The 24,590-nt window shown below is 41.0% G+C and overlaps 1 protein-coding gene and 1 long non-coding RNA gene across 10 annotated transcripts in view; one reads left to right on the top strand and one right to left on the bottom strand.

The window, feature by feature from the left end:
- Positions 1-24,590, bottom strand: part of LOC124179103 (mushroom body large-type Kenyon cell-specific protein 1-like) — a 97,588-nt gene that overhangs the window by 67,137 nt on the left and 5,861 nt on the right. For 3 of the 9 annotated variants that reach the window (XM_046563184.1, XM_046563186.1, XM_046563187.1), the window contains exon 1: positions 2,833-4,340. The gene's annotated coding sequence lies outside the window, so the exon portion shown is untranslated. Of the gene's footprint in view, positions 1-2,832; positions 4,353-4,442; positions 4,518-20,672; positions 20,824-24,590 lie in introns of those variants that run through there. The other 6 variants (XM_046563188.1, XM_046563185.1, XM_046563181.1 and 3 more) reach the window with 5 other exon arrangements.
- On the top strand, positions 4,869-6,731 carry LOC124179105. Its single transcript, XR_006869955.1, has 2 exons — positions 4,869-5,138; positions 6,579-6,731. It is a non-coding gene; the product is annotated as an uncharacterized LOC124179105 (long non-coding RNA).

The raw sequence follows: 24,590 nt of genomic DNA, 5'->3' as shown, positions 1-24,590 counted from the left end.
AACGTGGACTCGGTCCATCCCTGAAAGCTCATGTGAGCTTGGTGCCGTTGCCGTTACGCGTTGCACATGCTGGTAGATCGGAGGTCAAGAGCTATACAGACGCTGGAAAGCACGTAATGCCACACAATGCCATACCGCACAACGGATTAATCACGGACTGTGGCTGGCACAGACTTCTCTTTGGTGCCTCGGACTATGGGGGTCTCGATGCACGCGTGCGGATCAAGACTTCGGTGTGTACGCGAGTCGGGTCGAGCAGAATGCTCGGAAAGACAGCCGTCCTTATCATGGTCATCGTGAAAATGACACTTTTGGCTGATTCTTGGCTTCGGTGCAGGTCAAAGTTCCGAATATTCAAGCTCAGGCTCAGACCGTAACATCGAATGTCCAAATTCCGAATGGTCGATACTTCATGAATGTTGCCATGAGCTTCACACGTGCAGTAAACACATCGGGGTATACACGAAGGTTGTTAACGTTCCAAGTCTTGGCCGTTTGGAATTTCGACATTCGATTTAATGGTTCGTCTGAACTTTGATGATTCGGAACTTTGTCCCGAACCGACTGTCGGATAATAAAAAAACGTTCGGTGGCTTTGGACGGTCTGTCATGATTCGAAAGTTGACGCAAAAACTGATCCTCGTTATTATCTTCGATACCTTTACTTCCCCGTGTTGGAACTACAGCATTCGGCGAGGACTAAGACTGACTTCTTCGGTAAATGAAAAGACGCTCGAATCAGGCGTCTGTTTCCGTGCGGAGCGCCGGTTAGCGCTGTTTAAATTCTAATATGGATGGAGGTTTTAGAAAGCTAAATTCACGCCGTATATCCAGTAGGTTAAAGTAGAAAATTCGGTTTGACCCCGATTCAGATCAGCACTAGACGACTCTTCGCCGACTCTTCCCATGTAACGCAACCATCTCGATACACGCGCCTGACATGTCCACGTATAATGCATGCGGTGGCTGCACCTCGAACTCTCTTCTTTCCTCTCTTCGTTCACAGCCTTCCTTCGCTGTTGCACAGTGGTTCCGCGATCTGTTCAAATTCTTTTAACCCTAGTGTAGAATCAACTCCATGCACCGTGAAAGTAACCGACGACCATCACCATCATTCGCGAATTCGCTCTTCTCGTTATCACCGCGTTGTTAATTCGTAGTTTGCAAATAAAAAAAAAAAAACAAAAATTAACCCTAAAACACCCCAGGCGAATGTAAATTTCCCGCCGCAAGAGAAGATCTCATGTTTTTATATTTCGCCTACTGATTGTTGTCCACTTTTTTTGGAATTCGTGGAAAATATTTTTAAGCCCACGTGGAATTCACAAGATTGGGGCGTTTTTTTCCTCCCCCCCCCCCCCCCCCTTTCCGGAACAGTAAAAAAAAAGTAACATTACCGTTCTAGGGTTAATTTGAGGTATTTTTGTCACCGAAAGTTTCGAAGCAGTTGAAAAATAAGTTGAAACCTATTTTCAGACACGACTTCAGGTTGCTCTCTTTACCGTAGAAAATTTTGTGCTCTTTCAACTGTCATCTTGGCTATTTTTATTTGAGAATTTTTACTGAAATGACGATGGAGAAGCGAACGAGAACAGAAAACTTGATACGTGACTCTCGCACAAAGTTTCCTCAAAGCAAAAGAGAACAAAGAAAGTACGAGAAAATTCGGAAGTACTATTTGCGACGAAATCTCGGCTCGGTTCATCGATAGAAGTCAGTTTATCCGATCGGTTATTCAGCTTTCAAATGATAACAAAAAAAGGGAAACTCATTTCCGGGTTACTAAAATCTCAGTGAACTTCACGGTACAAACTGCAGAGCTGCCGACAAAACATCCTTGAACTTGTGAAGCGTGAATATTTGTACGAGTATCGAAAAGTTTGAGAAGGTTTTCGCGACGTTGAACGGGCACTAAAAGCAATCACAGAATTCGAAAGCCCTTCGCTTAAATTTTTGGAATTCGATGATGTTCACAGGCACGACGCGACGATGGCGACCTGTTTCCGCAGAGCGCAGGGTCGTGACGTCACAGTAACGCGCGACCCCCACGTGGCATTCAAAACTTGGGTAAAAACCCCGCGAAGTTCGTCCCTTACACAATTGGCGGTAAAATTGGATTTTCAAAAAAGCGCAAGTGAATCAGCCGATTAAGACAGGTCGAATTTTTTGCGTTTTCAGAGGTCTTTGAAGACGGATGAGCGTCGTCGTTTTGGCGAACCGCGATGATCCTGACTTTGCGCGAATAGAATTGTACAGAATTCACTGACAACAAGATTTTAAAGTGAAGGAGGTGGCACAACGAGCTGCAACGTAGACAAAACATTGATAAGGGATCGGAGAAGAGACAACGAGTACGAGAATGGAGCAGCTGAGAAACCGTACTTAACGACATTGACAATTATTCGTATCTGCTATCCCTCGGCTACCATTTCGTGAAAAACACGCCACGCGTGTCGGCTATTTCGGCCATTTTGGTGCTCGCGATGATGCATCGCACTACAGCTCTCTAATGTCACTTTATATGCTCTCGAGGCGCCAACGCAAAAGTGAATTTTTGACGCTTGATCCAGCCGACGCGCGAGCTTGCAGATCCGCTGAAAATTCGATGCGTCGAGTGGATTTTTACTAAACATACGTAAACATACGTACATCGGATCTCAGATTTTGGTAAAAAATTATCCAAGGATCGGGAAGATCTTGAGGCCGTCGCGTGGGTTTTTTTTTTTTTTTTTATTTTATTTTTTTTTTATATTACTTATACTGAAAATGTGCGGAACGGCAATTTTTACGGCTAATCGACGATGCGCGATAAGATATTTTTTCACTACTCACTGTTTGTCAGCCAAAAATGTAGATCGATCTCGAGATTCCAGCGCTGCTTGTAGGAGGAACTTTTAATCAATCATCTTGAAGAAACTGATCACGAACATGTTTTATTATTTACGAATTACACTTGTCCGGATGATTTTTCCGCCCGTCACAGAATCTACGCAAATATTTCAACTCACTAAATTTCGATGTAACAAACTAATCGCTTACGTTTTATACACGTGTATGTATGTACGTATAAACATATTCGTCAGACGTATGTATTCGTATGCAATTCACTTCAATACTCAGGAGGTAAAAAACACTGTCCCGTATCTAACAGAACCCGAACGAACGGTAAGAACTGATAGAGTACTTCAAAACCCCCGACGCGCACGCAACCCCCGAAGTATATAACGCCTTGCACCCCCTACCAGAGTATATAAGAAATGATTCCGGTTTCCGCCCCACGGGATGGCAAAAAAAAAAAAAAAATAAATAAATAAATAAAACAAACAAACAAACAAAACTACCGACACCTCAATTTTTTCCTTTTTTTCTTTTTCTTTCTTTATTTTACGCAAACTTTCATTTCAACGTCGTTTTAATATGTTACATCTTCTTTTCAGCGGAATTTCTTCGGGTCTTTTCTTAACAATTTCATTTGGTTTCGTGTTTTTTTGTTTCTTTTTTTTATTTTCAAATTTTTGTTTTGTTGTTTCTCTTTTTTTACTTGTTATAACTTTTTCCAGGTATGAACTACCTACATCGACGACTGATCACTCTCTCTCTTTCTCTCCCTCGTTCTTCCCCGATTACTCTGTTGTATATATGATGTACGTGTGTTTTAACAACGTCACTTATAAAACTTGTGCAACGAATACGATTGTTTGTAGTTTTTTTTTTTTTTTGGTTTTTTTTTTATCAACGTCGGTTCAATCTCTCCCTCGGGAGTTTTTATTTTATTATCTTTCTTTCCTTCCTTTTATCAAGTCGTTTTATATATTCGCATACTTTTCCCCGCAGTACAACTACCGTGCTTGAAGTATTACAGAACGAAAGTGAGAAAAGAAGAGCTTGTTTCTTGCATTAATTTTTGTTTTTATCCGCTTCCTTGTTCGTTGTTCATTTTTATTTTTATCAACATTGAAAATTGCAATCCGTGTACGGTAATTTTTTATTTTTCTTCTCTACCTTCTCATCTGCCAAGTTGACATGCATATACACATACACGTTGATATTATCGTATGTTCTTGTATGTTTAATAATTATTATTATTAATGTACTCGTTTATTAAACTTTACGCATACATATATACATATACATACATATAAACATATATATATATATATATATATATATATATATGCACTATATGCACTATATATATGTATACATGTATATGTCTGCGTATTTGTTTGCGTCGCGTAAAAATATTTATATACGTATACACACGCACATAATATATTTACTCGCGTAGTTCGGTGTACATATATACATGTATACATACATAGGTATATGTACGTACAGATATATATATAGACGGTATATACCAGCGTGTATAAATATATATATATATATATATATATGTATATATATATACATATATATGTGCGCGCGTGTAATAAATTCACGGTTGCCGAAGAGGCGCGGGCGGCGGCGTGCACCGCGACAAGAGCTGGCGAGTGTTGTCAGTTGCGACCGGCCGCGTTGCGCTAGCGTAACTGCATCTCTCACCACGAGTTGGATAGCGCGCCACCGGCGCGGCACACTCGCAAACCTGCAACCCCACTATCGTCGTTGCACCGCGCCACCACCGCGCCACCCGGCGATGCAACCGGGCAGGCATGATCGCTGCGACAGACCTTCCTCTCCCCCCCCCCCCCCCCCCCCCCTCGCCCCACCCTAGACGCCCCTTATTTCCCTCCCCGCCGCGCAGCGCTTCCACCCCTCCGCGCTGCACGTGTACGTTTTCACCGGCTGGGCACGTGTGTGTGTGCGTGCGCAGCTCCAGCAGCCAGCACAGCGCAGCGCAGCGCTGCGGCTCAACGAGACAAGCCAAGCCTCAGCGCTGCGCAAAGTAGTAGTGTAAGCCGTTCGTGGACGGACTAACGCCGATGGAAGAGTGGCGGCGTCCACTGGCGGTGTGTGCGTCAAGAGGGTCTCTCTCTCTCTCTCTCTCTCTTTCTCTCCTTCTGATCCTTCTGTCCCTCTCCTCCCCCCTCCCGTTTCAGCTAGCCGGCCGCCTCTCTTACTACTTGCCTGCCTTCTCTTCTACATACACATGCACTTGGTGCAATTGCAGAAATTTTCAAACCGCGGAACGTACGGTAGGTACAGAACATCGCAAAAGTAGGCGCCTCGCGCGACGGTACATCTTACCTATTGTGTGTGTGTGTCTGTGTGTAGGTAGGTGTACCAGCGGAGAGCCAGATGAGGAGACGCGACCGATAAGTGCAATGTACCCGCTCTCTTCCCCCCCCCTCCCCTCTCCCCCTCCCCCTGACCCTCCCCCTACCGCCAACCCCACTCCCCCGCCTTTTCGAACAACGACGAACACCTCTGACTACCTACCTACCTACCTACCTACCTTCTGCCTTGAAATTTTGCCTCGTTTTTCTTCGCAGTGTGTGTACATATCTTTATTTCCCCTTCCCTCTAACTCCGCAACGTTTTTTTTTGTTTTTTTTTCCTATACCTTACCACCTCTCACTGTACCCGCCTGCATTTTTTCCGGAAGGCAAATTTCCCACGATTATTATTTTTGTTGTTGGTGTTGTTATTATTATCATTATTATTATTATTATTAAATCACTCAATTGGGTATTGTTCGAGTAATTTTTTTCTATTTTTCTTTCGAAGCAATGAAATTTTGATGTCGTCAATTTCTCGAATTGATCGTTCGTAACGATATTTAATGTACCTACGACGCGGATGATGATAAAGGAAAATTATTTCCAATGATCCGGGATGCGAACAATTCAATCACCACACCAGAATTAACGATGAGTTTTTATACATTACGAACTCGAAATGAAAATTCGAAATAAATATGCGTTATACCTACATGATTTTAGACTTCTTTTTTAATGTAACGTCGCCTTGTTGAATCCCAGATTCTTGGAGTCTCGAAACTTCATAAAAAGATTGAAGTAATTATTTTATATTTTATTGGAAACGAACGGTTCGTACACGTTGACGATGCGAATAATTTTACTTATTTGAAACGTGAGGTATTCGTATATGCATAACGTAGAGTTGCATGAAATTCTATAGCCCCGCATGCGTGCGTGCAACGAGATCTACACGACGGTGTCAAAAAGTCGAAGGACGTAGAGTCGCGTCACTCTGTACTTTATTATACCCACACACTCGAGTCGTTCTAGCTGTCTAAAATGCAGCACGACGCTTTGTACTATGTAGGTGTGAATTTTGTCGGTATTTTATGGTTTTGCCGCGAAGCGAAGAGAGTAATAATACCTCTCTGAAAGCTGCAAAGCGTTCCGCAACTTACTATAAAACCATTTAAACGGACTCTCTAAACAGATCGGATACTTGATTCCAGGTGCATTTTTAACCTGCGGAAAAAAATTTCTCCTTCCCTGATTTCGAGTCAAACTTACGAACAACAATGAAGTTCTGTTACTTTTCCCGTGGACAAATTCGAGTCCTCGCAATAAAGATAACCGCGATTTTGTCGGAATGAAATTTCAGAATACAGCAAAGTCTGACTTGATCTTACAGTGACTTGAAGCCGACCTTCGTTCTAGGTGATGCAGGCTTGATGTCACTTCGATTTCAACGTTCTCAATCGTCATCGCGAACTGTGATCAACATCGAAAAAACCACGCACTCACGTCATAAGTGTAGACAAGAAAAAAGATTGATTGCTTTTCACACGATCTAATCGATTCCAGAATCTCGTTCCGAAGATTTTGGAAAAGAACTGCATGAAACACATTTTCGACTGTATTTGCAATAAATATTAATCTGACGATAAAATAAAGTCTTGAGTGAAGAAATAAAGTCATTTCGTTCTTTGCTTGAACAGTTTTCATTGATCCCCGTTTCTTTCCTCTCTTCGGAGAATTTTTTTTTTTTTTTTTACCATTCGTACCGCATCTGCAAAGACCGTGAAATTGTCTTGACCACTCGACGGTCGGAAAACTACATCACATTCAGCAGGGAACCTGAGCTGAATGGAATGCTGCAACTTGCACAATTTTCGTCGAATCATCGTTTAGTTGTAACCTTGCTAATACGAATTTCAGAGAAAAAAGAAAAAAAAAAAAAACAACAAGAAATCATCAAGCCGTGCGAGAAATTGACCGAAATGATCAGGAAACCAGGGTGGAATTAAGCGAGAACGACGTTTAAGCAAGTGAAAAGAAGCTTAGCTCAACCAAACTCGCTGAGTTAGCGCAGCGCGTTTAATGCACTTCTGCATCTGCGGTAGAAGCAGCAGCAGCAGCAGCAACAGCAGCAGGAGGAGCGACGGTGCCGAGTGCAAACGCTCGGTGCAGTGGAGTTTGTCGGTCAAGGTCAGACGGCTTCGGAAGCTGGGACTCTGCTCTATATACAAACTGTGCTGATGCTGCTGCTGCTGGTGCTTGTTGGAGGAGGAGAGTTTGTGGCAAGCAAAATCCCCGCCCGAGCTGCTCTTTGCTCGGTTGATCCTGAACCTGCGGGCCGATATTCAGGTTCACTATTTTTTTAACCGCATTGATTAAGTCCAACCGCTTTGAATTCGTAAACGCGCATCGAGCAGCTGTGCTTTTTGTGCTTTTCATCACTCCGCGGGATGAAGGATCGCCGATTCTTATCCCTGATTTGTGGTTTCACCTGTTAGCTTATTGCTTCTACGGAGGCTCTGGGATTAGGCTAATTGATAAGAAAGAAGTGATCGAAAAATGCGGTGGAAATATCCGTTGCAAGTCTAACGACTGCGGGTAGTTGACACACGAAATTTTTGCTTTTCGATTTCCTCGATAATTCATTCCCTTCTCGTCTTACACACGTACTTGACATGATTTCTCTATTCCGTACAGTTTCCGTCTGCGGAATGTTTCGACTTATGATACCGAGAGAAATATTTTCACTTGTAAAACTGTATTGCATATCAGTTTGGAAACTTGCGCAAACAAGTGTTGAAATCCAATCAAAGAGATAGTGATAAGAACAAAATCGTATCACCGCGTGTTATTATTTATTTAACAGATTTTCGCAACGTCTGAAGGCTCAATTCCGATAAGATTAACTTGAATCTAGCAACTCTTTCGTGTAAAAGAATTATCCAATTTCTCGGGAATAGTTTACCGAAAACAATTTTAATTACTACCAATTAGTCACGGTCCAAATAATGAAAACTTATCGACTCACAAATGTACGAAGAAATCGGAAATAGAAATTTAGAAACCTCGTAATAATTTCGCGTACACTGAAAACAAAAAGAAAAACAAAACACTGGATAAATTTACAATACATGAACAGCGCTTACAATATCTTTTTCAAAAAATGTCCAAAACCTTGATTGATAAAATTCGATTATACTGAATCGTTGAATCAGTCAGAGTGATTTTCTACTCCAGAATCTATAATCAAATTCATTGCAAATCGAATCGAGAGATGTTTTTAAAATTTATCACGATGTCGCATAAAAGCTACAGTTTCGGGTATACCCAATATTTTTGTGTAAAGATGATTGTTACACGTATAATTTAGAGTGCTCGTTAATTTCCAAGTTATATTTCCCACCCCTAGAATCGATAGATAATAACGAAAAGATAATGTCTGAACTATTTCAGATTTTTAGATCGATCGGAAACGGTGCCGGAATAAATTTAAAATTGACAAAGAGAAAATAAAAATTTCTCAATTTTCGAGTAAAAAAAATCAGTAAACTATTGTTTGATTTGTTTTATTTTGTCAGAACAAGGGGGAACAAAGGGTAAAATATTCTCTTTTCTTTCAACTAAATAAAATAATTAAACCATAGTTTCTAATTTTTTTTTACTTGAAAATTGTGAAAATTTTTTTCATTTCAAATTGATTTATCATATATATATTATATTGGGGTGGTCCTTATATGGGGTCAAAAAAAAAAAATTCACGATGGAGCCGGTTAAATAAATTGGTTCCAAATAGTGAAAAACAATGATTCGTCGGCAATGAAATCCATAATCTTGAATATTCAGTTCGATTCATCTTCTTTTCAGTGAAAAAAAAAATCATAAATGGGGTATTCCATGAGAAACGTGTGCTGCATTAATTAATTTTTATTTCAATATGTCAAGTGATCGGATTAAGTGAAAAAAAAAACAAAAATACGTCACTGAATGTGATATTACGTAGTGCTGACATGTGGGTTATTCCATTACAGTGCTGATTAATGAATGCTAGTGTTTTGTTTCAATTTTTTTTTTTTTTTTTCTTTCAGATTACATCCGATTGGTAAAACGATCATTTTTTTTTATTTTATCACTGAAAAGAAGAGTGAATCTCACTGAATATTCGAGGATATGGCTTTTTTGCCAACAAATAACCTTGAAATATAATTCAGTATAAAATATAGCGAATGAGCTTATTTTTAAATATAGTTTGAAACTTCCCGCTCGATACACGAAGACCGTGGGAATAAAATAAGAATGTGAAAAATTTAAGGAATTATTACTTTCTTCACCATTTGGAACCGATCTTACACGTTCCATAATGAATTTTTACTTCGACTCCATGTAAGCTCTACCCCGAACTACGTACAGTTGATTCTCATCGATCTTTTAAAAGTATTTGGATCAAATAACGAGGTAATATCAATCAAGTCTCGAGTCCGACAGGCAAGTAACGAGAGTGGTGGTGGGTGAGGTGTGAGCTTTTTCGGCGCGTTTCGCCTTTGTCGTTTCGCTAAGAGCCAGCGGAGAAAAGTTGGAGCTTGAATGTCCGTCGCGCGTTTGCCAGCAGCATTCGTGTGTGTCGAGTAACGGGCCGAGTAGTAAGTGACTGTGTCGATCGGACACGGGATGATGAGACGGCGAGGAAGGGGAGAAGAAAGGCGGGAAGGGGATTGAGAGGAAGGGGGAGAAGGTTCGGCCATGACACTTTTAATAGAAGACAATTTAATGCAGGCTGCAGTTGGCACTGGGATTTGAAATTTAAACGCTAATAGCTTGCACAAAAATTCCACCGCGGCTTAACACGTTACACATACCTCGTGTATGCATGTATGCATGCATATATATATATATATATGTATGTATACATGTATGTATACATGTATGTACAATCTGCTATAATCTTGTACATACCAGCATGATGCATAATTCTGGTCTTTCGCTTTAAGCGAGCATGCATAGACCTTCGATTTTTTACCTCGTTATTCCTTCCACGTGATGCACTTTATATATACGCTGCAAATTGTTTCCATCTCTTTCTCTCTTTCTCTTCAATTCCGACAAGTATTTATTCACGCATCGTTTGGATATTGTATTGTTTTCAACTCGAGCAAACGATGCCTCTTCGTATTTGAATAGACATTTAGTTTATAAAAATATATACATGTATAGGTAAGGTTTGGATTGATGGCTGATTTTTTATTTTTATTTTTTACATACTTATCTTTGCCCGAGGTTATTTCCTGACAAGAAAAAAAAAATACAATAATCACATCGCAATGTTTCTACAGATTAATTTAGGTGAAAATACAAAGACTGAAAAATTTACCAATGTCTTTGTCTGTTTTTTTTTTTACAATTTATAATAATTTCCCTGTGTATATATATATAGCGAGTTTGTGTCGTACCGTTGAAATTATTTAACCGCTTTGTGACAATCTCCGTTAGTTACGCCACGCATAGCAACATTATACGTGTGATTATTATAGGAGGTGAAATAATTATATTGACGCACATTCAAGATACTGATGCAGAAGTATCAGGGTGACTTCCTAGCTTCGCAATCCTTTTCGATGATACTTTATACCTATAATTATACGTGTCGCGTATACACACACACACACACACACATATATATATATATACATATACATAGGTATATATGTGAAGCGACTTCTGCAGCACTACTTGCGAATTCAATATTCACCTACCGTATGCAACGTCGTCGTGCTGTACCAACTTGAAATTAAATTCATTTGTGGTATTCCAAGGATGCAGAAGCGTATTATTTGAGTGTTCATCTCGTACTCTAGGTTCGAGGTGAGATATAGGTGCCTACTCGAAGGAAAAATCAAACACAGCTGCGAAGCTGTGCCGAAAATTTTCACATGAATTTAGAGTTTGGACATATATACCTATATATAAAGAATGACAAGGTTTGCTAAACAACAGATTTTGTAGCGTCTTATCAAACGATTATGCGGTGACGGATATCTTCACGGACGTAGACGTCTAAATTTTTAAAATAACGAAAACTGTGCAGCTCGTTTAATTGCAGTACGTCTCAACTTTGAGAACGTGAAAATTGTATCGACTACGAATTTTAAAAATTTCAAAAAGTTTGATTATAATTAAAACGCCAGCTTGCAAAGAGCTTTTTCGAACACCATCGAGTAATATAATCAATTGCAAGAAGAAATGTCAAAAAATTTAGAATCGAATTTGAAATATAAAATCGCGATGCAGATTTCATTTCATCCGATCGCTCAGCCATTTCTCCTCAACGATAGGCGAATAATTATTACACGCCGTTATTATTTTTCATCCCATTCGGTCCGCGGCCGGGATTTCGTGGAGCCTGCGAGACGTCGCTTCGCTCGGCGTTAGCTCGAATCGGGGATATATAGAAGGCAGATCCAACCGGCGAGCTGCGCAGCCTTTCTCTTTTAAGCTACTCTAATGCGTCGACGACGTCCCTCGGAACCGAAATATGGCGACGACCACGCGATCGCGGATTCGAGGTGCAGTTTTCACACACGCAACGTACGCGTATAAACAGGGACAATCTCTTAAAACTTGAAAACGAACCGCGCATGCGCCGATTGATTCGATCTCATTGGTCGGCGAAATCCTTCCGCAGCGATATTCTTGTCTGCGATGCAGGCCGGCCAACCTACGCAAAATGTCTACGTTTGAATTTTCAAAAAGCACAAGCGTTGAATTCCGACCGTTCTTCGAAGAATCAACTTTTCGACCCGATAACAAATGCTTCCCAAACCCTTCCGAGTCACTGACTCGATTATTTGAGATTCTAGCCTCGAAAATTTGTATCAACCACATCGCCGTCAGAAACAGTTTGACGGCTGAAAACTCGGGTTGGCCAGCCTGCGCGAACGGCTGATAAAAATCGCGCGTGCGCGGTTCATTTTCAAGTTTCAAGAGATTCTTCCGGTATATATGTATGTATATGTATGTATGTATATAATACGTATATCTTGCACCGAGAATTACAGTTGCCGGTGACAAGTGCGGCCTAATCACTAAATGCAGCCAGAGAGAAAAATATAAATAATATATAGAGAGAGATAGAGAGAGAGATGGGTGACGAGTTATACGAGTTTCATACATCTCAACATCTTTACGCGCATGAAACTCAAAGTCTCTCGTATTTGTCCGCATTTCGTGTATTCGTTTATAATTCCAAAACTACCGAATCGATTTTGATTATTTTCTATTTTTTTCTGTGCTTACAGCTTCCACCTCTGGCTCTAAATTTCAGGCTATAATATCTAAGTTGCAATCGGATCAACAGTTTTAGAATATATAACGATATTTGTGCACCAAGTCTTTACGTTTTCGCACAGTTACTCCTAAATGCGAACGCTGACGATCGTAAACTCTTACGGAGATCGTGGAGGAAAATTATTTTCAAGAGTTTTAAGGCTATCCATGAGTTCTAAAAAGAAAAACAAAGAATATATCGACATGTCTGTTAGCTTTGCCGAAAGTTTTTCACTTGAAAATATAAACGAGCGGAGCTGAGCTAGTATAACGTAGGTATTATATAAATTTTTATCTCAGACCGCAATTTATTAACCCTGCAGATGGCGATTTCGCGTTTACCGAACAGTGAAGCAAAAGAACCGTGCTTCGGAGGCTTATCCATTACGTACATGTACATACACGTATGTACGTATGTCGATAATATCTCTATCTCTCTCTCTCTCTCTCTCTCTCTCTCGGTGCGAATAAACGCCCGGTACTGTATGAGCGGTGAATTTGCACTTTTGAATGTCTGCAACTAGCTTGCAATATATTATAAAGATATGTATGTTCACGTATAGACGTTGTTGTATTCAACATACATCGATATGTTATTATACATACGCGTATACCATAATCGTGCATGTGTTACAACAGTTGCTAAAATTTTAGCGCCTTTGTAATTTAATATTCGCTAATCCGCGACCGCCGATTGCGCAATTCTTATACGCTTTACGTAACTCGCGCGCTCTTTGCACCGCAGTCTTGTCCATAACTCGACGCAGTCACTGCGAGTTACCTTACACTTACGCATTGTGCAGCAGGAGAATAATATTCTCGCTGCCTGGCGCACCTTGTAACTACTACGACCCACACGTATTAACGGATGTTGAATTTTCGTGCGCGATTTGGCGACCGCTAATTCTTTTTCGAAATTTTTTTTTTTTTTTTTCATTTTTTTCATTTTTTTCTTTTATACTTCACAGATAAAATGTGAACAAGGAACGTAAGTTTATTCCAAATCCCGTTGGCAAGTTCGCGCCATCGACCGGGAAATTTAATCGACTACGAATTGCTCACCTTTCGCAAAAATTTCGATTTTGTTGATTATGTCGGATCGTTACGGACACGTGGGACGAAAATTTATGCAGGTAATCGGTTCGATTGATATATATATATATCAAACCTGAGGTAAATAATAATTTTCCGTACCGCACCGATAAAAATTTGGTCACCCAAAAACGTTTGCTTTCCACTATCGGAAAGTTTGTTAATTTTTCCACAGGTTTTTGCACCTACAACCGTGACTTGGAATTTTGAAAAATATTTACGCCCGTTGAGAATTTTCGATTCCAACACCGAAGAGAATGCCTGATTTCCGGTTTTTGTGAAAAAAAAAAAAAAACCGGCGACGCGATTTGAGACTGTAATAAAGAAGTAGCGTATACGAGAAAAATTGACAAAAAAAAAAAATGGGAGGAGAGAAAAATGAGAGGAAAGACAACCGACCAAACAAAAAGGAAATCTTATCACGAAATTGCCGTATAATAACGATTGCACGCTGCTGAATATATATATATATATATATATATATATATTTATAAGCGTTATCAATGTAGCCTTTTTTTCTCTCCTTTTCAGTTTCTTTTATACAAATTCCGCATATGTGTATACGTGCACGGTATACCTATACGTGTTATGCCCTCGGTAGAGAGGCGCGCATAAGCGATCCATACGTATACATGTGTAGATAATATTGATAAGGAACGTATGCAATGCGGATGAGTGCACGCGGGCATGATTGGTTACGTTCTTACATGCATACGTGTATATAAATGTATACGAAATGTACATGTGGTACGACGGGTCTCGTTACTCGCACCACGTGACGTCTAAATTCAGTCAGTCGGCCATTTTGGCGCGTGATTCATTTGTTTAGAATGGGTCGGATGGAGTAGGAGGCGGGGCCTGCTTACGAAATCTTCCCAGGCGTTAGATTCAACTGAAACTCTCCTCTCCGCGCCTCGCTTGCTCTCTCTCTCTCTCTCTCTCTTTCCGTCTCTCTTTTTTTCTCTCTCCCTCTCTGTGTGCACAAGGCGCCTTCGCTCCATCTCTAGACTTGTAAATTGGGTTATTCAACCATCCCTCGGATTAATATTGAGGGAAACGATTTTTGTTAGCAGAAGCAAAAGAGTCACTGCATGATTTCCGATTGTAATTCATTGTTTTATTTTTTTATTTGTTTATTTATTTTTTTTTTTTTTTTTAGCATATTTTTCTTTCTTCGTTTCAGTCAAGGCTTAAAATCTGACTAAAATAGTAAAAGTGATCGTAATGAGAAATAATAGTAACGTATACCAGACTTTCCGGTAACGGCTAGAAAACTAATTTTCATTTTCTACCCAGAACTATATTTTTCGATTGTGGAAAAAAAAATTAAAATATTTAAGGACTGAGCGGTAACCGGAACTAAAAATTTCTCTCAGTGTAACCAATGGATATCGTTCATGTGGATAAAGATCGATTGTTGTAAAATAAAGTAAAATTTCAAAGTCAAAGTGAGCTTGAATAATTCGATCTGAAGAATTTCCGTCACACGATCGATGTATTTCTCGAAACGTTACGATCAAAAAAATACTCGAACTTCGAAATCTTTACCATCTCCTCGCTTCGCTTTCAATTTCTCGTATGCGAGAAGAAAAGAGAATGGAATACAAAAAGGAAAAAACGGAATCGGTTCCGATGAGCTTCAGCGAATTTGAATGCAATTCGTGAGACCGTGAAACGTCCTAAGGATGGCCTTGATCAAAGAAAAACGACCCAAGATAATATCTGCATCGAGACTGAATACGTTTTCTTTTCTCTTTTGATTTTTTCTTTCTTTTTTTTCCTCTTTCGACATGGCTTCGGGAGAATTCAAATCTCGGTTAGGGCTGCAAAGCCGACTTCGCGAAGAGACGAAATAACCGAACAACGCGACCCTGATAAAATTCGCGAGGGCAGATTCAACAGCCGCGAATCTCTGCCTTGTGCATCAGCATGGTTCTCCGGCCTCGTTGCATCCGTACGATTCGCCGCAGGCCTTGACCGTATCTCGTTATCTTCTCCCGTGGTATCCAGGTGACGTCACTTACGCATATGCCGATGGTGAAAATTGACACAACGCAATGCTGAATTCGCAGCCGGCGCGGATAATTTATTTTCCGAGGATTCGGCAAGTCTCGTCGTGTTTTTACACTGGCCGATCATTATCGGATTGAAAATGAATTTCTACACGCACAAGTGTAGAGCGAGCACAATATTGTGAGCGAGATAATTCGCGCTCATTGTTGCATAGAAAATTTTGCTAATCATTATTATCGGTTAGTTTTATTCGGAAAAAGAAAATTTCTCAATTATAGGGGTTGAAAATGATTGTAATTGTATTCTAACGACTTTGGGGAAATAATCTTTGCACAAATATCTGTGCTGGAATGTGAAATTATTTTCAATTGTGCGTGTAGGAAATGTGAGAAGATAAATTATGCTCAAAATGATTTCAATTGCGGAAAACATTTTTGTTCACATCGTTTCAAGAATTATTCAAATCTAACAATTCACAATAATTATCGCACAAGAATTTACAGAGGAAAAATTTTTTGCATAGTCAGAATGATGTGGGAAATATAAAAATTGAAATTGTATGAATAAAAATGTTGTCGTTAAATTTTGAAATTACGATTATTGTGGCACAAGAATGGAACGAAAAAATTTCTTTCATCGACACAACGATAATTTAAAAAAGGAAACAATTCAGATTCCAAGCAAAATTCTTTCATCCGACAATTATTGAAGCAGAAATAATAAATTATAATTTTTTTGCTAATGAAATGGCAATTATTTATAAACATTGTACGAACGTGTCGTACAACAAGAAGGTGGGATTATTCGGGGATTGGAGTATAATTTTCGGCGATGCCCGTAACACGAGTTCGAGGGTAAACGCTTTGCGAATTATCCGGAGGTAAAATCAGCCGTTTAATCCAGCTTTGCTCTAATCCGAAGCTACACCTCGATTCTGGATGCTGGAGCAGCATTTTGGACACGGAATATCCGAGCCTCTACTTGTTGCGCATAGGATGGCCGATATACGGACAGTGCAGTGGTTCTCATTCGGTGACAAAGTGTCGCAGTTCCGAATTCCATTGGTAGCCAAATCTCGGTCATTGTCAAACCGAGCCTATAAATTTCGGCGACTCAAAATTTAAAAAAATATGATCGATGATCGAAAAAAATATATCCACGTTCGTTCTCAAACAATTTTTTCAATCCCGTTTGAGGTTACAGTAACACATCAATACAATAATCAACCCAACAACGCATCGCATCTCTGACAACGGATATTCAAATTCATTGGATCCGAAATGTATAATCGATTGAAAAGATCGTTGACACCCGTGCACAACGAATATCCATCAACCGATCGTGAACGATGACTGTTGCAAAGTTTCAGGCGTGCTGATTACAGGCAACAAAATATTATGAATGATAAACAGTGACATGGGAATGAATTATATTTGCCGTCGTGAGCGTTTGGCAAACACTGAACTAGGTGCGAAACCAGCCGCACGCCTGTGCACCAGTTGTACATACATACGTACGTACACCTACACATATTATAGGTATAACATAGAGCGTCGTATACCTAATGCAGGTGTACATAGGCGTCTGTGTGTAACCAACTACGCTAGGTACATATGTAAGTATGTATTTTATATATGTACAGCTCGTTTTCAACAGGCTACCGCGCCTGCTGTAAACTAGCTCGACACGTTGCGCGATGCGCGTTTGTGTTGGAACCTCGTCGGTGAGCCAAAGTTTCACGAGTTAATCTGCAGTTTTGCTAATTGGACACGCGCCATATTTTATATCTCATCTCAAGGCGGGTGGATTGTCGTTGATTCGGAGATCCAGAATGGGCAAGATTTTCCGAATTTTTTCCGCTGGTATATACCGGGACAATATCTTGAGAATTGAAAATGAACCGCGCATGCGCCAAATAGTTAAATCTCATTGGTCGGCGAAATCTTCCCGCAGCGATATTCTTGTCCGCGATACAGGCCGGCCAACCTACGCAAAATGTATACGTTTGAATTTTCAAAGAGCACAAGCGATGAATTCCGACCGTTCTTTGAAGAATCAACTTTCCGACCCGATAACAAATGCTTCTTAAACCTTTCCGAGTCACTGACTCGATTATCTGAGATTCTAACCTCGAAAAATCGTATCAACCACATCGCCGGCAGAAACAGTTTGACGGCTGAAAACTCGGGTTGGCCAGCCTGCGCGAACGGCTGATAAAAATCGCGCGTGCGCGGTTCATTTTCAAGTGTCAAAAGATTTTCGCGATACATGCATGCAATTTTTCATCACCGTGCAGGAATTATCGTTCAGCAGTCATGGTGGAACGAGGCATTGAATGCGGTCTGAAAATCGCGAGCGAATCATCGGTCAGTTATAAATGTCAGGGTTTGATGAAAAACGATCGTTGATAGTCATCGGTTTACACCGAGTCATATTTTTTGGTACGACTGTGAGAAGTTGAGCTTGATTAAAAATTGCCTAATAGTTTGGTTGAGTTCTGTTCCAATGGGATCACCGAATGTGTTTCCAAGTAAATATCGCGAATTCCCTTCTAATGGGATTTTCATCAACAGCCTGCAGTCGGAGAGCGTTGATGAATGTCATTTGAAAGGAAGCTGCGGCGAAGCCAAGGACTCGCGGCAAATGAACGTCGCGGATAAATGCATATATAATATATGCATTATACGCGAAAGCAAAAGCCAAAGCGAAAGCGAAAGATACGGCTAATCAGTAATTAGCGTAATTAGTTCGTTGCACCAGAATGTTAATCAAAACGAATTGCACGTCCGTCAAGATTCGAATTCGCGCATCTGCATGGCTTGTTGTGTTCTGGAAGGGAATCGCGCGAAATTGCAAGGAGACTGGAAGACTCCGTTTCATCCGAGGGAATTGCCTTCCACAAATCAAAAGGCCATATCAGGGACCGCGAAATGCGTCCATTACGTATTTTGGCGGTAATCGCACTCGCCTTGATATATTTGAAGGTCTCTCATGACTCAATGACGAAAAGGCAATTCGACGTGGGTTTTTATCACACAGTGTCGGAATGACGCGTCCGATTTTTAATACTGTGACCTTCTTGGTTTCAGAATCATCTGACGGTTAAATGAGGCTCTTGTAAAAGTTAAACGAATAACCGTGCCAGGTAAGCTTTCGTCATTTCCACTGAAACTGAACTTTGCAATTCTGGTGTTATTTTGGAAAATTTAACGCAACGCTGTCAACGTGAACTTGGATAGTTAGACTACCTCTGCAATGCGATTACGCGATCAAATGTCGTGTTCAAAATAATAATAATAATAACAATAACAATAATAATAATAATAAACAGATGAAAAGAAAAACCACGCGATGAACCGGCAAAGTCCAAGCAAACGGGATGTAATGATGACGTACGGTTAAAGAGGGTTTTACAAATTTTTCACAGTTGTTCCAAAGGCTGACTTGTATTCTCAAGAGCTTGTGAATCAAAGTTCTCGGCTATTTAAGATTTCTATGTAAAGTTGTGAGTCCTGTTTAATAAGCGGAAGGCGCGACTGTCGGTCAGGATTCGCGGTCGAAGAAAAGCTCGGATTCGCTCATATATATATGATCTTTGTAAGAACAATTTTTATCATAATATCAAAAATGTATGCCGTACAAGGTATTCTTTTCGAAAGCTCTCATTACTTGAAATTACAATTTCTCCGAGCTTGTTTTGTTTTATGTTTCTTTTATTGTACGTTTATGAGTAAGCAATGAATTTACCGGAAATATACGATAAGGGAGCCCCAATTGAGGAGTTGTGGTCAAAGCAGACCGCATTTTATATCCTTGAGCAAAAGTGTAGCGGCATTGATGCAGTATGAGAGAAATTTTGATGAAACCGAAGGGTTTCACGTGATTCGATTTTTCTACTTATTTATGTACTTTTCTTGTAATTCCTTGCACAGCAGTTGCGTAGTATTAACCAACGGAAGTGGTTTTTCTTAGATCATCGCACAGCTAGACTTCGTAGAACTTATTTCGAACTAGTGGCTCTCACAATTACATAATCTTTGTCAACGTGTTTTTAAAAAGTTCGTTTTCCGTGTAGCCGTATCAAGATGACCGATTTTCGTAGAACGGATTCACGAGGCTTCTTGCGGTAGATACTCTGTATCAATTGGAAATGCTTTCTAACTCCAAGATATACGATGCGAAAAAAATTGCGACGAAATTCTACTGGGTATACATGTGAAAGAAAAAAGAGCGAGTTGGTCAGTCTTGAAGACGCAATGCTGAAAGTTGAAAAGCCTTTACAAAGCTCGATCGAAAATACTGCACAATCGTCAAACGTCACAACACGATTGAGTAAAAGCGAGAAAAACTATGTCGATAATCATAGTTACGGTACAGGTGTCATGAAAAAGTGATTGCAGTAAACTAGTGCGAAAATTGGTATCGAATTCGGGATTACGAAGAGAATTATAAAACGCGGCTTGAGCAGCGGGCGCAGTGCTGGTCTCGACTACTCGAGTTGGGTTCAATTTAAAACAGCTGCTGCCAAATTTCCCTCTCGAACACGCGCGAGATAGACAGAGAGCGAAAGTGGCCCAGGACGGAAAACGAGAGTGTGTACCACTGGCACATGCATCGCAGAATCCGTGTGCTCAATGTTCGCCACACGTACGAAGGTGCAGCACATGCATAATGCACTGGGGCGAGGCGGCGCGGCGCAGACGCTGCAGTTTGCGAGCACAAACCCAGCGCAATGTGCGATGCCGTGTGCATACACCGTGTGCACACCCTGATCGACCCGTGTGTAAGTACACAGTGTACGCGAAGACCGGGGGACCCGGTAGCCACAGAGTCCGGTAGCGTATGTACGACTTGCCCCCCTTCGTCTCCCTTGGTGCCCCTCTTCAACACTTCGAAGCGAGGTGTGTGTACGTGATGCGAATGTGTACCGGGTGGTCCAGGCTAACCGTAAACCCCCCCCAATTCGCTTTACGGATACTTGAGACCGACGTTCGAATGTAGGGCAGGTCGTTTTTCAACGTTGCGCAACACCAAGAGGCATCTTAACGCGGTGGCGTCTTATCCTTTGGACATTCTGTTTTCACCACTTACCTAGGATGAATAATTATGGTCCTACGATGATATGATTTCCAAGCTTCCCAAAGATGTCCGTACGTAGACTTCGGTCGACGGGTATGCTAGCCAAAGTGTGACTTGATCGTTGGTGACGTTCCGATTGGTTGTCAAGATTTTTAACCGATTCCTGAAATCATGAACAACGTGTGTTAAACAGAAGACTGCTACTTTTTCCAAAACGAGCAGAGACCCTTCCGTGTAATTCATTGCCTGTAACGAACGAACGCTTTTCATGCAATGAAATTGACGCGGTTCGTTTTACACGTCTGAAGTTTATTTCTGCTGGTTAAAGGAATGCCGAGTTATGGTGTGAAGTCAGATCATGACGAATCGTGATTAACGAATGAAAAGAAAATTAATCTCACGGACGCATGTAACAGCGGAAATGATATTGTAGATAGCTGTTTTACACAAATGACGAATGATGTGGTTGAACTCGGTAGCCGCAGTTATACGGTCCGGTTTTGAACTTTTAAAATAATGAAATGCGCAAAGTCAAACCAATCCGTATTATCGCCTTATAAGTCGACAGTTTTGCGTTTTAAAGACTCATCGAGTTAACCTTTGTAACAATTCTGCGAGTACACTCGACGGAGAAACTAGTACTGCAAGCTCAACGACTTCGAGAGGATAGATGTTGCAGTTCGAGAATGCTTCTTTGGTATCGTCAACCATAATCACGCCAGGTGTCAGATTTTTCTGACAAGCAGATTTTTCTAACAGGACTGATCGATCGGCAAACATGAGAAAATGGAATCGAAAACGAAGGTGGCTTAAACAAGGGGTAAAAACGGCCCCTCAGCGCAATGGTAGAGTTGGATCACCCAGTATGCGATATCTGTCCGAGATCTGAATTCAGCAAGGCTGAGCGGACGTTAGCGGGACTTGGCCGATTGCTGGGTACTGCTGCATTACGTGAGCGAATAGTGTGCGTGCGATGCATGTGCGGAAAAGTTTGGCGTGTGGGTCGATGGGCGCGTATGCAGACAAGGAACAGTGTGGGTTACACGTAACCACGTACGTCGGTTGAAGCTTCCTGCGAGCGGATGAGTCCTTGCCGTGGAGTGCGTCTAATTAGGACTTTGATAGGAGCGGTTAGCCGAACCAGTCCATCGTCGTAAATGAATGGCAAGATTTCACCATTGAGGGAATTAAACGCGGTCCCATTTTACCATGTTTTTCATTTATTCTGCGACAATGTCAAGTTCCCCCGGAAATGCAGCGATAGCGGTGGTTGCGGCTAAAACTATCAAGGCAAGGACGACGAAGGAGGAGAAAAATCCGTAACTGTTCAGCCTGTTTCAACGTGCACGCTCTCGACACGCGTTTTTCTCTTTTCGCCCAGTCAAATGTATCCTAAAAAGGGTTGTTTATTGATTTTCTCTTTCGTGCAACGAGCGCTTACCCTGCGCCCAACCCTCGACGGGGGAACAAAATTGTGGTGTACCTTACGCAGCGCCGCGTTACCCGACATGCAGTCCCGCGTACTCTGCAAGTACAGTCTTCTGAATAACTCGAGCCGAAAAATCAACGCCTTGAATCTCACCTTTATTCGATCTCCGTTACCTCCCTTCTCGGACCAATCTTCGCCGGCGAATCGCCATTGTGCAATTCATTCAAACGAATTGTGCAAGGTGAACCTTCTCGACCAGCGATCCGTTCGTCTGGTGTGAACGCTCCTTAGTTGAGGTTAATAATAATTACCTCTATCGACTCGCTGTGCACCGCTGTGCAGGGACGCTAATGCATATTTCGCGTGTGGCCAGAAATCGAACGGACCGAACAACCCTGATTGTGCAATCTTTGCAAAGAGAACTGAACGAAATTTTGTATCACAAAAATCACACGTCAGCCGTATCCTCGAACTCCTCAAAGTCCTTACAAACATTTTATGATCAGTCGTCGCGTCGAATCCAGCTCGAATTTGCATAAACTTGTGAATATTGTACGCCTTGTGCAAACTCGCACAACATTTCTGTGAGCATTGTGAAGAAATGCGTACAAAAATGAGTCTTTTCTCTCTAAACGTTGCCTGATTAATTCGACGGTTGTACACTGAACGGAATTAATCGTGAGTTGAAAAATTGCACAATAAAAAAACTGATTGTGAACTTCCGGTGAATAATTCGAGTTCCTCCGTCCTTGACGTATCGTGTCCAAGTTTCCTCAAACATCTTCAAGCTCCATAGAACTTGTTGATCGGTCTTCCAGTTGAGTCCAAAACTCAATCGTGCGATCATTGTGCACCTTGTGCAGTCTCGCATAAGATTTTAGTGAGGACTGGGAAGAAATCTACCCGAATTGAATCTTTTTTGCTACGAACCTTGCCCAATTAATTCCCCAATTGTGCCTGAATGTCATTAGTCGGGAGTAGGAAAATTGCACAAGGTAAAAAGTGAGCTTCCGGTGAATAATTCGAGTGCTCTGGCCTCTGACGTTGCGGTGCACTTTGTCTGCACATGGCGTCACGTCTGTAGGACGTCCATAGCCATGCCTGTGGACTCGCCAAATATCGTTCAATGTATTCCATTGTGGTTAAATTTGGGGCTGACGTGGCGAGGCCCCATCGCCCAGCTTCGTCCTTCTCTCTCTCTTTCTCTCTTTCTCTGTTTCTCTCTCCCCCTCACTCTTCCTCTTTCTCTCTCCTTCGTTCTCTTCTCTCCCTCCGCAGGGCGTGCGCGCCGCCGTGTTCCTCTCCGAGCATATGGCAAATTGTGGTCACAGGAGGGGAAAAAACCTTAACCGGAAAGCTGGGGCTGCAGCTACCTCGCCCATCTTCCAATGAGCATACGAATACACTGCAGACACCCCAACCGGGAGGGGCACTGACGGTCTGCACGCAATGACGACGTGAAATTTATCATTATGAGGAAAAAATAATAATGATGATGATGATGATGATGATGATGATGATGATGACTTAATGAAATCTAATACTCATGTCTAGTTTGTGCTGGCGCCGAAAACCTCGAATTGAAGTTACTTAATGGTTCTTAAATATTTTAATTTTTCACCATAACTAACAAATCTATTAATTCTGTGTAAAAAATGAACATGAGTCTGGCAGCTGTAACCCGAAATCTTGTTTCACGTGTTTCGCTGTTCTTATTAACCATGGCCACTCGTCTCATATTTTCTTCGAACTACTGGAACTATTTTACGTCGGTGCAACAATAAATGGATGTTCAAACCTTGTTAAAAAAACATATCGAATGTGGCAGTGATGAGAAAATTTAGTATTGACGACTGTAATTACACTAAATAGTTACATGTGTCACATTTTCTTTCAATTCCAGCCTTTGCAAAGTGAAAACTTATTTTCAACAACTAATCGAAGATCAAGCTACAAGTGATTACGATAATTCAATCGATTATTCACGGAAACTGAAATAATATCAGTATGAGTGCTGATTTGAAGTTTAAAATGCGCGACCTATTTGGGCAGGTCGCCAAGGGTGAAAAATTTCAAGTTTCTTGAACGGCAAGTATCGGAAAAGTGGCTGCGAGCAAGAAGAGAGGAAGTGGAAGTTTATTTTTGACTTCTTTTGTTGAATTTAACAAGCAAACTTATTTTAGAATGAAACGTTGCACGCTTGTTCGCAATTCAATGGGCCTGAGACAAAACCCAATAACGTAGGTATAGCTGGGATATTTACAGCATGCGAATTTGTTACATTAATTAAATAATTAACTCGAAAAATGGTATTAAAAAAATATCATATTTGAAATAATATTCTGACAGATTTACTGAACGATTTAAACCGGAATTTTTTGATAGAGGCTATTTTCAATTTGTCTGAAAAATTTTATGTCACACGGATGACTGAAGAAATCGATTGCTCTTCGTACCGAATGATTCCGATCACAAAAAAAAAAGGCCGTTTGTGAAAAATT

This window comes from Neodiprion fabricii, chromosome 3 (assembly GCF_021155785.1).
Source record: "Neodiprion fabricii isolate iyNeoFabr1 chromosome 3, iyNeoFabr1.1, whole genome shotgun sequence".
Taxonomy (NCBI): Eukaryota; Metazoa; Arthropoda; class Insecta; order Hymenoptera; family Diprionidae; genus Neodiprion; species Neodiprion fabricii.
This window is presented reverse-complemented; position numbering and strand designations above follow the sequence as displayed.